This window comes from Malus domestica, chromosome 09, assembly GCF_042453785.1.
Source record: "Malus domestica chromosome 09, GDT2T_hap1".
In the NCBI taxonomy this organism is placed as follows: Eukaryota; Viridiplantae; Streptophyta; class Magnoliopsida; order Rosales; family Rosaceae; genus Malus; species Malus domestica.
Window position 1 is genome coordinate 32199381 of NC_091669.1, and position 13620 is coordinate 32213000.

Consider the following 13620-nt stretch of genomic DNA (forward strand, 5'->3'; position numbering starts at 1 on the left):
ATAACTTTATTTTAGACGTAAATAAATATTTTTTTTGAAGTTGTCATAATTATAGCTTTCTAAATTAATATAATTAGAATTAAATAAGTTTTTGTTATATTTTTTTTAATATTTAAAAAATAAATAAAAAAGTTAGCCCGATGAATTGTTTCGTCAAGTAAACAGGTTATTATTTTATTTATTTTTTTAGTTTCTTAGAGTTGACTTGATGATTTATAACATTATTTAATTATGTTGGCCCGACAAGGATTGTCTGCCTTCCTTGTTCCCGTGCCCTCCCATGCCCTCTTATTTGTGTGGTCACGGTTAAGCTACGTCAACATTTTATATTACTATCTATTTTTGTCTTATTATCTCTATAAAAAAAACAATATAAAATGTTGACGTGGTTTAACCGTAATCACACAAAACATGAGGGCACGGGAGGGCACGGGAACAAGGAGGGCAGACAATCCTTGTTCCCGTGAAATATCCTTGTCGAGCATGATGGTTTTGTTGGTTTAGTTCGGTCAACGCGCATTCGTTCGACGACTTTATTCATCGGGCAAATTTTGTTTGACCAATAGTTTTTTCTTTGTATCAAACTTCGAGCAACAGGTTTTGCCCAACTAATATTTATTGACGAACCTTAATCCGCTAAAATTTACAGTGACGAAAGCAACTTTGAGCCGACGAAACTTTTCCGTCTGGTGAGATGTTTGTTTTTGTTTTGAATTATTTCTCTTTGAAAATGATTTTTTTTTCTCCCTTTAGATTCTACCATCCAACTCCGCCTATGTATCTTACATTGCCGGTCCCAAGCCCGGATAAAGGAGGAGGGGGAGGGCGTCAGGTAGTCGACAGCCGGCACTCCATGATCACGTCGAATCCTTATGAAAATGAATCCAGAACGAAATCGCGCTAAAGCTAGGGCGTCACCCGTAAGTGGCGCGCTGTGTGGCCCGAGCACAGTGATAAGTGAGCAAGGGTCGCTGTATCTCCATCGGCACCCGGATGCAGTGTTAAATGAGCAAGGGGGCCATAGAAACTTCTTTTCGAACGACTCCACTCAAAGTTGTTTGGGAGCATATGCTCCTATCAACTTTACACGGGACACACAAAAGAAGTACTTTGATCCTATTAGACGGGGGAGGGTGAAGAAGCTAGGACAGAAGGGTAGAGTTCAAGAGAGCAAAATACGTTTAGGAACGTGGAATATAGGAACCTTAACGGGAAAATCTATGGAAGTAGTGGAAGTTATGGTGAGGAGATGGATAAATATTATGTGCCTACAAGAAACTAAGTGGGTTGGTCGTAAGGCGAAGGATCTAGAAAACTCAGGGTTTGAACTTTGGTATTCGGGCACAAATAGAACGAGAAACGGTGTTGGCATCATCGTGGACAAGACCTTGACACAAGATGTTGTAGATGTCAAGAGGGTAGGAGATAGAATCATGGCAATCAAGATTGTAATAGGACAAGAACTTATCAATGTGATTAGTGCGTACGCACCTCAAGTAGGGTTGGATACGAGTTCGAAGGAGAAATTTTGGGAAGACCTTGGAGACTTGGTGCAAGGAATTGCTCAGACGGAGAAGTTATTTATAGGAGGAGATTTAAATGGACACGTGGGCAGGGAGACAGGCAACTATGGAGGTTTTCATGGTGGCCATGGTTTTGGGGAGAGAAACGAGGATGGGGAAGCTATCTTGGATTTTGCAATGGCATATGATCTCTTCTTAGCTAACACCTTCTTTAAGAAGAGAGAAGAACATGTGATCACCTACAAGAGTGGGTCGTCAAAAACACAAATAGATTTTCTTCTAATGAGGAAAGGGGATCGTATAACTTGTAAGGATTGCAAAGTTATACCAGGAGAGAGCGTGGCTAATCAACATCGCTTGTTGGTGATGGATGTACATATCAAAAGAGTGAGACAAAAGAACAAGACTTGGAAGTGCCCAAGGACTAGATGGTGGAATCTAAAAGAAGAAAAACAAGCCATTTTCAAAGAGAAGGTAATCACCCAATGTGTGTGGGATAGAGAGGGGGAAGCTAGCCAAATGTGGGATTTCATGGCTAGTTGTATCCAAAAAGTAGCAAAAGAGGTATTAGAAGAGTCCAAGGGCTTTGCCCCACACCAAAAGGAATCTTGGTGGTGGAATGAGGAGGTACAAACAAAGGTGAAGGCTAAGAAGGAATGTTGTAAAGCCTTATACAAGGAGAGGACCGATGAAAATGGTGAAAGATGTAGAAAAGCGAAGCAAGAGGCGAAGAAAGCTGTCAGAGAAGCTAAGTTAGCGGCTTACGACGATATGTATAAACGACTAGATACCAAAGAATGAGAGTTGGATATCTATAAACTAGCTAAAGCAAGGGAAAAGAAGACAAGATACCTAAACCAAGTGAGGTGCATCAAGGATGAGGATGGAAAGGTTCTTGCTACAGAGAACGCGGTTAAAGACAGATGGAGAGGTTATTTTCATAATCTTTTCAATGAAGGACATGAAAGGAGTGCTTCTTTAGGGGAGTTGAGTAACTCAGAAGAGTGTAGAAACTACTCTTTTTATCGTCGAATCCGGAAGGAAGAAGTGGTTGTAGCTTTGAAGAAGATGAAGCATAGAAAAGCAATAGGCCCAGACGATATACCAATCGAAGTGTGGAAAGTTTTGGGAGAGACAGGTATAACATGGCTCACTGACCTTTTCAATAGGATTTTGAAAACGAAGAAGATGCCAAATGAGTGGCAAACGAGAACTTTGGTGCCTATCTACAAGAATAAGGGCGACGTACAAAATTGCATGAACTATAGGGGTATTAAGCTAATGAGTCATACAATGAAGCTCTGGGAGAGAGTCATTGAGCATAGATTGAGGCAAGAGACACGGGTTTCGGACAACCAATTCGGGTTCATGCCAGGACGCTCAACCATGGAGGCAATCTATCTCTTACGAAGATTGATGGAAAGATATAGAGATGGGAAAAAGGATTTACACATGGTCTTTATAGATTTGGAAAAAGCGTATGATAGGGTCCCAAGAGACATTCTTTGGAGGATTTTAGAGAAGAAAGGAGTACGAGTAGCATATATCCAAGCTATAAAGGATATGTATGAAGGAGCAAAGACTGCCGTAAGAACTCATGAAGGACAAACCGAAAGCTTTCCCATAACTGTAGGATTACATCAAGGCTCATCCTTAAGTCCTTACCTTTTTGCGTTGGTAATGGATGAGTTAACAGGACATATTCAAGATGATATTCCTTGGTGTATGCTTTTCGCAGACGATATAGTGTTGATAGATGAAACTCAGGAAGGGGTAAATGCAAAGCTTAACCTTTGGAGAGAAGTGTTGGAATCTAAAGGTCTTCGCCTAAGCCGATCAAAGACAGAATATATGGAGTGCAAGTTCAGTGCAAATGGAGGCCAAAACGAGTTAGGGGTGAGGATCAGAGATCAAGAAATACCAAAGAGCGATCGTTTTCGTTACCTAGGATCTATCTTGCAAAAGAACGGAGAATTAGATGGAGATCTCAACCATAGAATACAAGCTGGATGGATGAAGTGGAAGAGTGCATCCGGCGTGTTGTGTGACCGCCGTATGCCACTGAAGCTCAAGGGAAAATTTTATAGGACGGCAATAAGGCCGGCGATGCTGTATGGCACAGAATGTTGGGCGGTGAAGCATCAACACGTACACAAAATGGGTGTAGCGGAGATGAGGATGCTTCGTTGGATGTGTGGGCACACGAGAAAGGATAAGATTAGGAATGAGGATATCCGGGGTAAAGTAGGAGTAGCCGAAATTGAAGGAAAGATGAGAGAAAATCGGTTACGGTGGTTTGGACATGTGCAAAGAAGGCCTACTGACGCTCCGATTAGAAGATGCGAATATGGGACAGAGGTTCAGGGCCGAAGGGGTAGAGGAAGACCTAGGAAAACTTTGGAAGAGACTCTAAGAAAAGACTTAGAGTACTTGGATCTAACAAAGGACATGACACAGGACCGAGCACAATGGCGTTCTAAGATTCATATAGCCGATCCCACTCAGTGACTTGGATTTTCCAAGTCTCCAACCGAGAAGTTTTCCTCACTCGGGAAATTAAGGGAACACTGCCCCAACCTACATGCTCCACTCAGAAAGCTTCAACATACAAGCTTCAACAAAAGAAAATTCAAAGAACTTAGCGAAGAAGGCTTTGGTGTATTTAACACAATACGTTGAAATGAAGGAAAGCTTATTTATTGATATCCCCGATAAGCTACAAATATGTACATATACATGAGTCAAAATAAACAAACTAGAAGGAGCCTTCACAAAGGTTGCTTAGGAGAAGTCTCAGCAGTCGGTAGAGCCCCAGAAAGAGAAGGTACCGGAGGGGGATCATTCGAAGCCCCAGTACTGGACAGAACCCTAGAAGGAGGAGGCATCAGAGGTTGATCATTTGGAGCTTCATTACGCGGTACAGCCCCAGAAGACGAAGGCAATAAATGCCTTTGGAACAAACCCACAAATCTCTGATGATCAAGTAAAACCTGACCATCAGTTTCCTTCATCTGGTCAAGCTTCCTCTTCATGTTTGTAGCATAGTCATGTGCGAGCCGGTGCAACTGTTTATTCTCATGCTTGAGCCCTCTAATCTCCTGTTTCAGACTCATCACTTCAGCCGCCAATGATTCAACTTGGCGGGTTCGAGCAAATAGGCGTTGGGCCATATTAGACACAGAACCTGCACACTGAACACTGAGAGCCAGCGAATCCTTAACAGCTAACTCATCAGACCGTTTAGAAAGTAGTCTGTTATCTTTAGGAGTGAGAAGGTTCCTGGCCACCACCGCAGCGGTCATATCATTCTTCATCACGGAGTCCCCAACGGTAAGAGGACCAGTAGGGGAGACGAAGGATGGGCGCCATATGTTGTCTGGAGAAGGCGGGGCTGCCTCTTCAACAAGGTTCAAGTCAAAACGACGGTCGGAGGGGCCAGACATTTTCAAAGGTGTTGAAGAAAGAAGAGGTCGGACAAATCAAGATCTTAGAAGTGCAAGAATGAAGCTTCTACTGGTGGAGATTCAAGTGTGCTTTGGAACTTAATGCCAGCCCCTATAAAAATCTGCACTCGACGAAGCTTCAGAAAGCGAAGAGGCGCCTGCTCAGAAATCGAAGAGGCGTTTGCTTTCTTAAAAGCTGGGCTGCTTAGAGAGGCGCTCGCTTTCTCAAAAGCTGGGCTCCTCAGAGAACATGAGGGCCGATCTCAGAAATCGAAGAGGCACCTACTTTTCCAGCCTTGTCAGCACCTGTCACACGCACACTCAACTTTGCGGAAATTATGGGCATTCTGTCGAAGACTTCTGGGGAAGTAGAAAACACATGAATCTTACTGTTCAATCACCCACTTCCCACACGCAACAATAGCTCATTGGTACCACAGATAACTTTGCCAAAGTTCTCTACCAATGTTGAGCACGTGAAGCTTGCAGCTCCCACTACATCACTCTGACCAAGAAGGGTAAAAGAATAGCAAAGAAATAGCACTAACAAAGTTTAGACCCATAAATTTTGAAGGTCTAGCTACCATATTATTACCCACAAGGGTAAAGAAACAGTACCACTGCTGGATAATTGGAAAGTCCCTGTGTGTCAACCTCTGTGCTTCGTGCCAAGGTAGACTAGCAAACATGCCCAACCTTTACTCACATTCGAGAAAACACTCCCAATCAGATTGCTTGCTCCAAAACCGAAGAGGCACCGTCCTCCGAATCTCGAGAGCCAGACTCCCAACATGACTACTTTCTTAAAAATCGAAGAGAGGGTAAAGGAATAGTACCATTGCTGGATAATTGGAAAGTCCCTGTGTGTCAACCTCTGTGCTTCGTGGCAAGGTAGACTAGCAAACATGCCCAACCTTTACTCACATTCGAGAAAACACTCCCAACAAGATTGCTTGCTCCAAAATCGAAAAGGCATCGCCTTCCGAATCTCGAGAGCCAGACTCCCAACATGATTACTTTCTCAAAAATCAAAGAGACACCGCTCCCCGAATCTCGAGAGCCAGACCCCCAGCATGATTGCTTTCTCAAAAATCGAAGAGGCATCGTTCTCCGAATCAATCGAAGAGGCGCTCGCTTTCTCAAAAGCTGGGCTGCTCAGAGACCACGAGGGCCGATCTCAGAAATCGAAGAGTCCCTTACTTTTCTAGCCTTGTCAGCACCTGTCACATGCACACTCAGCTTTGCGGAAATTATGGGCATTTTGTCGAAGACTTCTGGTGAAGTAGAAAGCACATAAATCTTACTGTTCAACCACCCACTTCCCACACGCAACAATAGCTCATGGGTACCACAGATAACTTTGCCAAAGTTCTCTGCCAAAGTTGAGCACGTGAAGCTTGCAGCTCCCACTACATCGCTCTGACCAAGAAAGGTAAAAGAATAGCAAAGAAACAGCATTAACAAAGTTTAGACACATAAATTTTGAAGGTCTAGCTACCATATTATTACCCACAAGGGTAAAGGAACAGTACCACTGCTGGATAATTGGAAAGTCCCTGTGTGTCAACCTATGTGCTTCGTGGCAAGGTAGACTAGCAAACATGCCCAACCTTTACTCACATTCGAGAAAACACTCCCAACAAGATTGCTTGCTCCAAAATCGAAGAGGCACCGTCCTCCAAATCTCGAGAGCCAGACATCCAACATGACTACTTTCTCAAAATCGAAGAGAGGGTAAAGGAACAGTACCATTGCTGGATAATTGGAAAGTCCCTGTGTGTCAACCTCTGTGCTTCGTGGCAAGGTAGACTAGCAAACATGCCCAACCTTTACTCACATTCGAAAAAATACTCCCAACAAGATTGCTTGCTCCAAAATCGAAGAGGCACCGCCTTCCGAATCTCGAGAGCCAGACTCCCAACATGATTACTCTCTCAAAAATCGAAGAGACACTGCTATCCGAATCTCGAGAGCCAGACCCCCAGCATGATTGCTTTCTCAAAAATCGAAGAGGCATCGTTCTCCGAATCTCGAGAGCCAGATACCACAGACCACTTTTTCAAAGTGCTCTGACAGAGTTAAAACTTGCGAAGCTGGTAACTCCCACTACCGTGCTATGACCAAGCAGGGTAAAGGAATAGCATTACTACTTGTTGTTAGGGAGGCTCCTATATATGTTGACCTCCATCCCCAACGGACAGGCAGACCTGCAAAAATGCTCAACCCTTCCTCATATCTGAGAGGGCACTCCCAACGAAGCCTTTCGAAATATTCAGCTTTCTTTCCCCCCGATAATACCTCTGCAAACAAGCTATACTAGAGCAAGAATATCTCATATCATCAGGGTTAAAAGCAAGAGTATCCCATATCATGCTTTTTCCCTGTCTTTTCATTTGGCCTTGTTCTTACCTGCAAGACAAGGAGAAAGAGAGCAATCAGTCAGCACTTGGAATCAAGCTTCCAGCCAGGAATTGACTGCCTGGAACCCCTTACCTGATTACTTACCTGGCATTGCTCTCGAGTACTCATCTTCAACATCTTATGCTTCCAGGGAAGATACCGCATTTGCTTGAGGAACAGATAGGGCAAGTGTGAAGGATACAAGGAAGCATGTGGAGACAAGCGTAACAGCACACGTGCCGATACATCCATTACTCTGTCAAAAGCAAAAGTATCCCATATCAGCAGGGTCGAACGTACTCTAGATTTGATGGACTTGTTTTGACCCTCAAATTCTTCAGTTGGCCTTATACTCTGGAGGAAACCAGAAAACCCTCCAGCTCAGTTCAAGAATAAGCCTGTGGAAAGTTACTTCTTCAAAAGCAAAAGTATCCCATATCATCTCTTCTCATTTTTCTTCTCTTTATCCTTCATGCTGCTGCAAGATGGGGAGAAGGTGAACAAGCAGCCGGAGCTCTGATTGCTTACCTTGTCTGTCACCTCTTTCAGCAGATCCCCTAGCTCGACGACTTGGGGGACTCCTACTACATGGTTTGTATCGCGCTTGACCAAACCTGAAACTACAAGTAAGCTTCAAGTGAAATTGATACATTACCTTGTGCATCTCCACCAGTTAAAGCCACCCCCTGGATGGAGGAAGAGTACTTCCAAAGAAGATGCCACATCTACCTATGAGACAGATAAGGCAAGTCAAGACGATACCACACTCCGATACTTAGAAGTTTCGTGATTACGAGATCATTCTCCCACAATATTTCCTAATGTCATTTGTGCTAAATCATTCACTTGTACTCACTAAAGGAAAGCTTGAACCTATGTACTTGTGTAAACCCTTCACAATTAATGAGAACTCCTCTATTCCGTGGACGTAGCCAATATGGGTGAACCACGTACATCTTGTGTTTGCTTTCCTATCTCTATCCATTTATATACTTATCCACACTAATGACCGGAGCAATCTAGCGAAGATCATAAAAAGCGACCGTTTTCGCTACCTAGGATCTATCTTGCAAGAGAACGGAGAATTAGAAGGAGATCTCAACCATAGAATACGAGCTAGATGGATGAAATGTAAGAGTGCATCCGGCGTGTTGTGTGACCGTTGTAGGCCACTGAAGCTCAAGGGAAAATTTTATAGGACAGCAATAAGGCCAGCGATGTTGTATGGCACAGAATGTTGGGCGGTGAAGCATCAACACGTACACAAAATGGGTGTAGCGGAGAGGAGGATGCTTCGTGGGATGTGTGGGCACACGAGAAAGGATAAGATTGGGAATGAGGATATCCGAGGTAAAGTAGGAGTAGCCGAAATTGAAGGAAAGATGAGAGAAAATCGGTTCCGGTGATTTGGACATGTGCAAAGAAGGCCTACTGACGCTCCGGTTCGAAGATGTGACTACGGGACAGAGGTTCAGGGCCGAAGGGGTAGAGGAAGACCTAGGAAAACTTTGGAAGAGACTCTAAGAAAAGACTTAGAGTACTTGGATCTAACGGAGGACATGACACAAAACCGAGCGCAATGGCGTTCTAGGATTCATATAGCCGACCCCACTTAGTGGGAAAAGGCTTTGTTGTTGTTGTTGTTGTTGTTGTTAGATTCTACCATCCAATTCTTAGAACAGTGTAAGAAACTGATAACAACTGATAAAAAGTGTTAGAAACTGATAAGAAGGAAATAAAATAACAAGAGCAGTATTTTGCTTTCTTGAATCAGCAGCAACACGCTCACCAGCTCTAGTGTGATCCAACTTTTACCAGCTAATAACAGGCCATAATTTTGATCAATTCCGAAGAATACATCTCCATCAACTGCGTGCATCGCTAGTCATTGTTGATTAGCTGCACGATCCAACAATAATTACTCAGAAATTTCAGACCTAGAAAAAACCATTACAACCAAAAAAACTTGTCCATTTATGATGAATATCAACCTGTGACATCCCAAATCTATAATTGGGAATACTCATGAAATCTCGCTTCAACTAGTACCAACATTTATCTCCCCACCGCACGCATTCCCTATGTGGGATTCGAGATGTCACACAGACACCGTTCCAATTATACTATTATTGGTTGAAATAGGTAAATCTATATATACTAAAGCCTAGTTCCCCTCACTGTTCATCATGTGAGAGGGGTTACTGTTCACGGACAGTGTGTGGACGAAAACGCCCTCCAAATGCTTCTTTCTGTGGCATTTTTTGTGCTTTTTCACAGTAAAAATGCAGTTTTACCCTCATTTGCCTACGTGTCCCTCATTGCTCCGCCTTCTTCCTTTGTTTTTCTGCTTTCTTCTTTCTCTGTGCACACTACACACGCGTCCTCATCCGTGTGCCTTTTCGTTGGATTTTCTTACTGCTATACACGTGTTCTTCATCCTAGAACAGAAGAAAGATGGAAAATCAAAGCTCATCATTTTTTATGAGCTTATTAAGTCTTGGATAATTTATGAATTTAAGATCTTCAATTTTAGTATTTAAAGAGTAATATGTGTTTTATTTATTTATTATGCAGCAGTTAAAGAAGGGTGCGAGGAAACTTTATAAAAGATTAAGGAAGGTGAATTGATAATGGTATTTAAATTTTAACAATTCAATTTCTTATAATTGGGTAAATGCTGGCATTTAATAGTACTTTGAAGATGGATTTTTGACTTTGAGTTTTGACTCTTTATTGTGCATTTTTTTTATTCAGTCTTTGGCAAGCCATAATACATGATAAACAAAATAATTGGGTTTTAGTAAATATTGATTTTGTAAAATTCTTTATTTAAATTTCTAGGTTCTGATGAATTCTCATTTAGAGTTGGTGACAACCAATTGACTCACCACCAACTTTAGATCAAGATTCAAGTATGCCTTAAATTTGTAAGCCATGTTTTCATTCTATTTTGTTGATTTTGTCATCACAATTTATTACAAAGTTGGGATATCGGTTAATTTTTAGACTTGGATTTTAAATTTTTATTCGTATTTATGGAAAATTGCAGAAAGAATGCATTAAGATTCAGCTCTCCGATCCGAAGGACCTTAAGATTGAAGGCTGAATTATTGTAAGTTTGTCTTCTGTCACATGTTTACCCATATTCTTCTGTCCAATCATTTCTTGACACTATATTAGTAATCCCAATTATTATAGGGATTAGCAGATTAAGATCTATTTAGATTCTTTTGAATGTAAATAGTATTAATCTTCTTACAATCTTTCATATGTTTACACAATCTTCCATACAATTTTTAATCCCGCAGCAACGCGCAGGCATCGATTTCTAGTTGACTCTAACCTCCAAAAGTGTATCAATTTCTGAAATATGAAACTTCTAAGAAACATATTGTACGTACATATATATTTCAAGTACTTAGCAATTTTGCCCCAGACTATTTAATGTGGAAATATATAACTGAACATAACTTGCTAGAAAATATATTCTCCGACATATGCTATATGATTTGCCACAAAGAATCCACAGTACTGTATCCTGCGTTTAGTATGCTGTGACTACATATATAGAATTTGCATCAGGTTTTGCAAAAGTGAAGGTTGCTGGAGAAGAATTCAGTACTGGGTTTAAGAGTCCTGATGACTATATAATTACCAGGATGGACTTTGAAAGTCCTATTGACTACAGATGAATGAACGTGAAATAAAAGAGGATTAAAACCACTAAAACTGATTACAAAAAAAATCCCTAAACATAATGAAATAAAAGCAAGCAAGTTTGTGATCAGAAACATACACCTGATGAGTTGGAAGAAGGCGCTAAAGATCAACCGTGTCATTGAGATTTTATTGGCAAAAACGACTACATGAAAATAATGGGTCTTCCTGAAGGTTCTTTGCTCAATGAATAATCTGAAATGCACATACATTAAGCAGTATCACTTAATGAGAATCAAGAAACAGAGTTTTGTATTTGTTAATTCTTCCAGTTTTCTTAACTCAAATGGAAGTCATACGTACCTGAAGTAATGTTCCCATGTAGAGCCCTTTCAAAGCGTACTGCACCTTTTTTTTATATCGATAAGCTTGTCATAAACACACCACGGAAAGCTGATGAAATGGTTATGATCTTCACCCGCATTGTACTTGCCAAAATAAGTAGGATGATATGTTGCACAGTACCAAGCTGAAGCTTTTGCAAATAGATTATCATCGGCTCCAGCATCTAAACTAGTTCCCCTCTCATCGAACCATCCTCTAACTTCCTTCCACAAAGACCTCACAGCCATGTCTACAGATTTTATATTCCAACTCTTATCGGGATATTTTGGCATTCTCATAAAACTTGTACCAAGTAATTCAGCCTCTGTCTTGATCCCATAAAATTCCATCAGACTTCTCAACTTATCATCATAAATGCTTTTGTAACGGTGAGCATCTTCAAGGTAATACTCAAGGCCATCCACTTCCATGTCTGGGTCATAGGACTTCTTCGAGATTTCAAAACTGAAGGGTGTGATAGAGCTGTCATGTAGAGCAATGTCCTTCAAATCACGATAGAGAACTCCAATCACTCCGGATGATTCATAGGTGTATTTGTTAGGCTTTTCCATGAAATCCGGATAGTCCCTAGGACGTAGATGGTCGGGTATTTTAGCTGGTACCCCTGTTTTTGCAAAGTCAACAGCACATGAAAATAGCTTTGCAAGCTCTATGCATTCATTACACTGGGCCTTCGTAGGATGCTTGTCTGCGAAAATAGCATGTGCATTGGAAATTCTACCCAAGCTATCACTGACTATATAGTCCATAAAATACACTGCAATTTCCTGCAATAAAAAAATTTAAACGGAAACAAAATTTCTACGTCATTAGAAGAATGTGGAGGAAGATAAAGACACCTGACTTGATCTGGAAATTAACATAGGTGCATATATACAAGGAGATGGATTGAAATCCAATTCACTATTTCTTTTTTCCCATAACGATAGGAAATTTTACTAGATTCAGATAGAGATATTTACATCATCTGCAAACATATTAAGTAACCCAACAAGGTTACAAACAAAATCCAATTGTTTGGACCTCTATTCTGGGACACAAAGGTGGCCAGCGAGTTCGCCACTCTATTGTAAGAATGCGGAATGTATTGAATCACTACGGTCCTCAAGTGTTGCACCAACCGTTGAATATCACAGACGAAAAAACAATTTAGAAGAAAAAAACGATAGGAAATTCAAATCATTGTTTCAATGTTGAAGAAAGAAGTAAAAAAAACAATTATAGATTTGAAGTTCCATACTTTCCACAACAAACATAATTATCCAATAGTCTTACCTCAACTGTGATCTCATGATCCAATTCTTTTGTTTGCATTGGGCTATAATCCATAGGTGGGAATTTTCGGGGAAGAATCAGTTCTGGATCCCAAGACACAATGTAGACATCTCCATCAAGATCACTTCCTGAACATTCATCAGGATGAGGCCTGAGATATGAACAAAATTCAAAGTCATGTTTATATGAAATATTTTGAGCTAAATTATGCTAGCAACAACAACAACAACAACAACAACAACAAAGCCTTTTCCCACTAAGTGGGGTCGGCTATATGAATCCTAGAACGCCATTGCGCTCGGTTTTGTGTCATGTCCTCCGTTAGATCCAAGTACTCTAAGTCTTTTCTTAGAGTCTCTTCCAAAGTTTTCCTAGGTCTTCCTCTACCCCTTCGGCCCTGAACCTCTGTCCCGTAGTCACATCTTTGAACCGGAGCGTCAGTCGGCCTTCTTTGCACATGTCCAAATCACCGGAGCCGATTTTCTCTCATCTTTCCTACAATTTCGGCTACTCCTACTTTACCTCGGATATCCTCATTCCCAATCTTATCCTTTCACGTGTGCCCACACATCCCACAAAGCATCCTCATCTCCGCTACACCCATTTTGTGTACGTGTTGATGCTTCACCGCCCAACATTCTGTGCCATACAACATCGCTGGCCTTATTGCCGTCCTATAAAATTTTCCCTTGAGCTTCAGTGGCCTACGACGGTCACACAACACGCCGAATGCACTCTTACACTTCATCCATCCAGCTCGTATTCTATGGTTGAGATCTCCATCTAATTCTCCGTTCTCTTGCAAGATAGATCCTAGGTAGCGAAAACGGTCGCTTTTTGTGATCTTCGCTAGATTGCTCCGGTCATTAGTGTGGATAAGTATATAAATGGATAGAGATAGGAAAGCAAACACAAGA

At 41.4% G+C, this 13620-nt stretch overlaps 2 long non-coding RNA genes across 3 annotated transcripts; one reads left to right on the top strand and one right to left on the bottom strand.

Moving 5' to 3' along the window:
• Window positions 1-9012: 9012 nt before the first annotated feature.
• LOC103444345 (uncharacterized) lies at window positions 9013-11996 on the bottom strand. Of its 2 annotated transcripts, XR_011571351.1 has the most exons (3): window positions 11387-11996; window positions 11163-11278; window positions 9013-9804 (listed from the first exon to the last, which is right to left on the bottom strand). It is a non-coding gene; the product is annotated as an uncharacterized lncRNA (long non-coding RNA). The 2 variants fall into 2 exon arrangements; XR_011571350.1 differs by lacking the exon at window positions 9013-9804 and having other exon boundaries at window positions 10842-11278.
• On the top strand, window positions 9942-10627 carry LOC139188139 (uncharacterized). Its single transcript, XR_011571349.1, has 2 exons — window positions 9942-10293; window positions 10416-10627. It is a non-coding gene; the product is annotated as an uncharacterized lncRNA (long non-coding RNA).
• Window positions 11997-13620: the final 1624 nt, after the last annotated feature.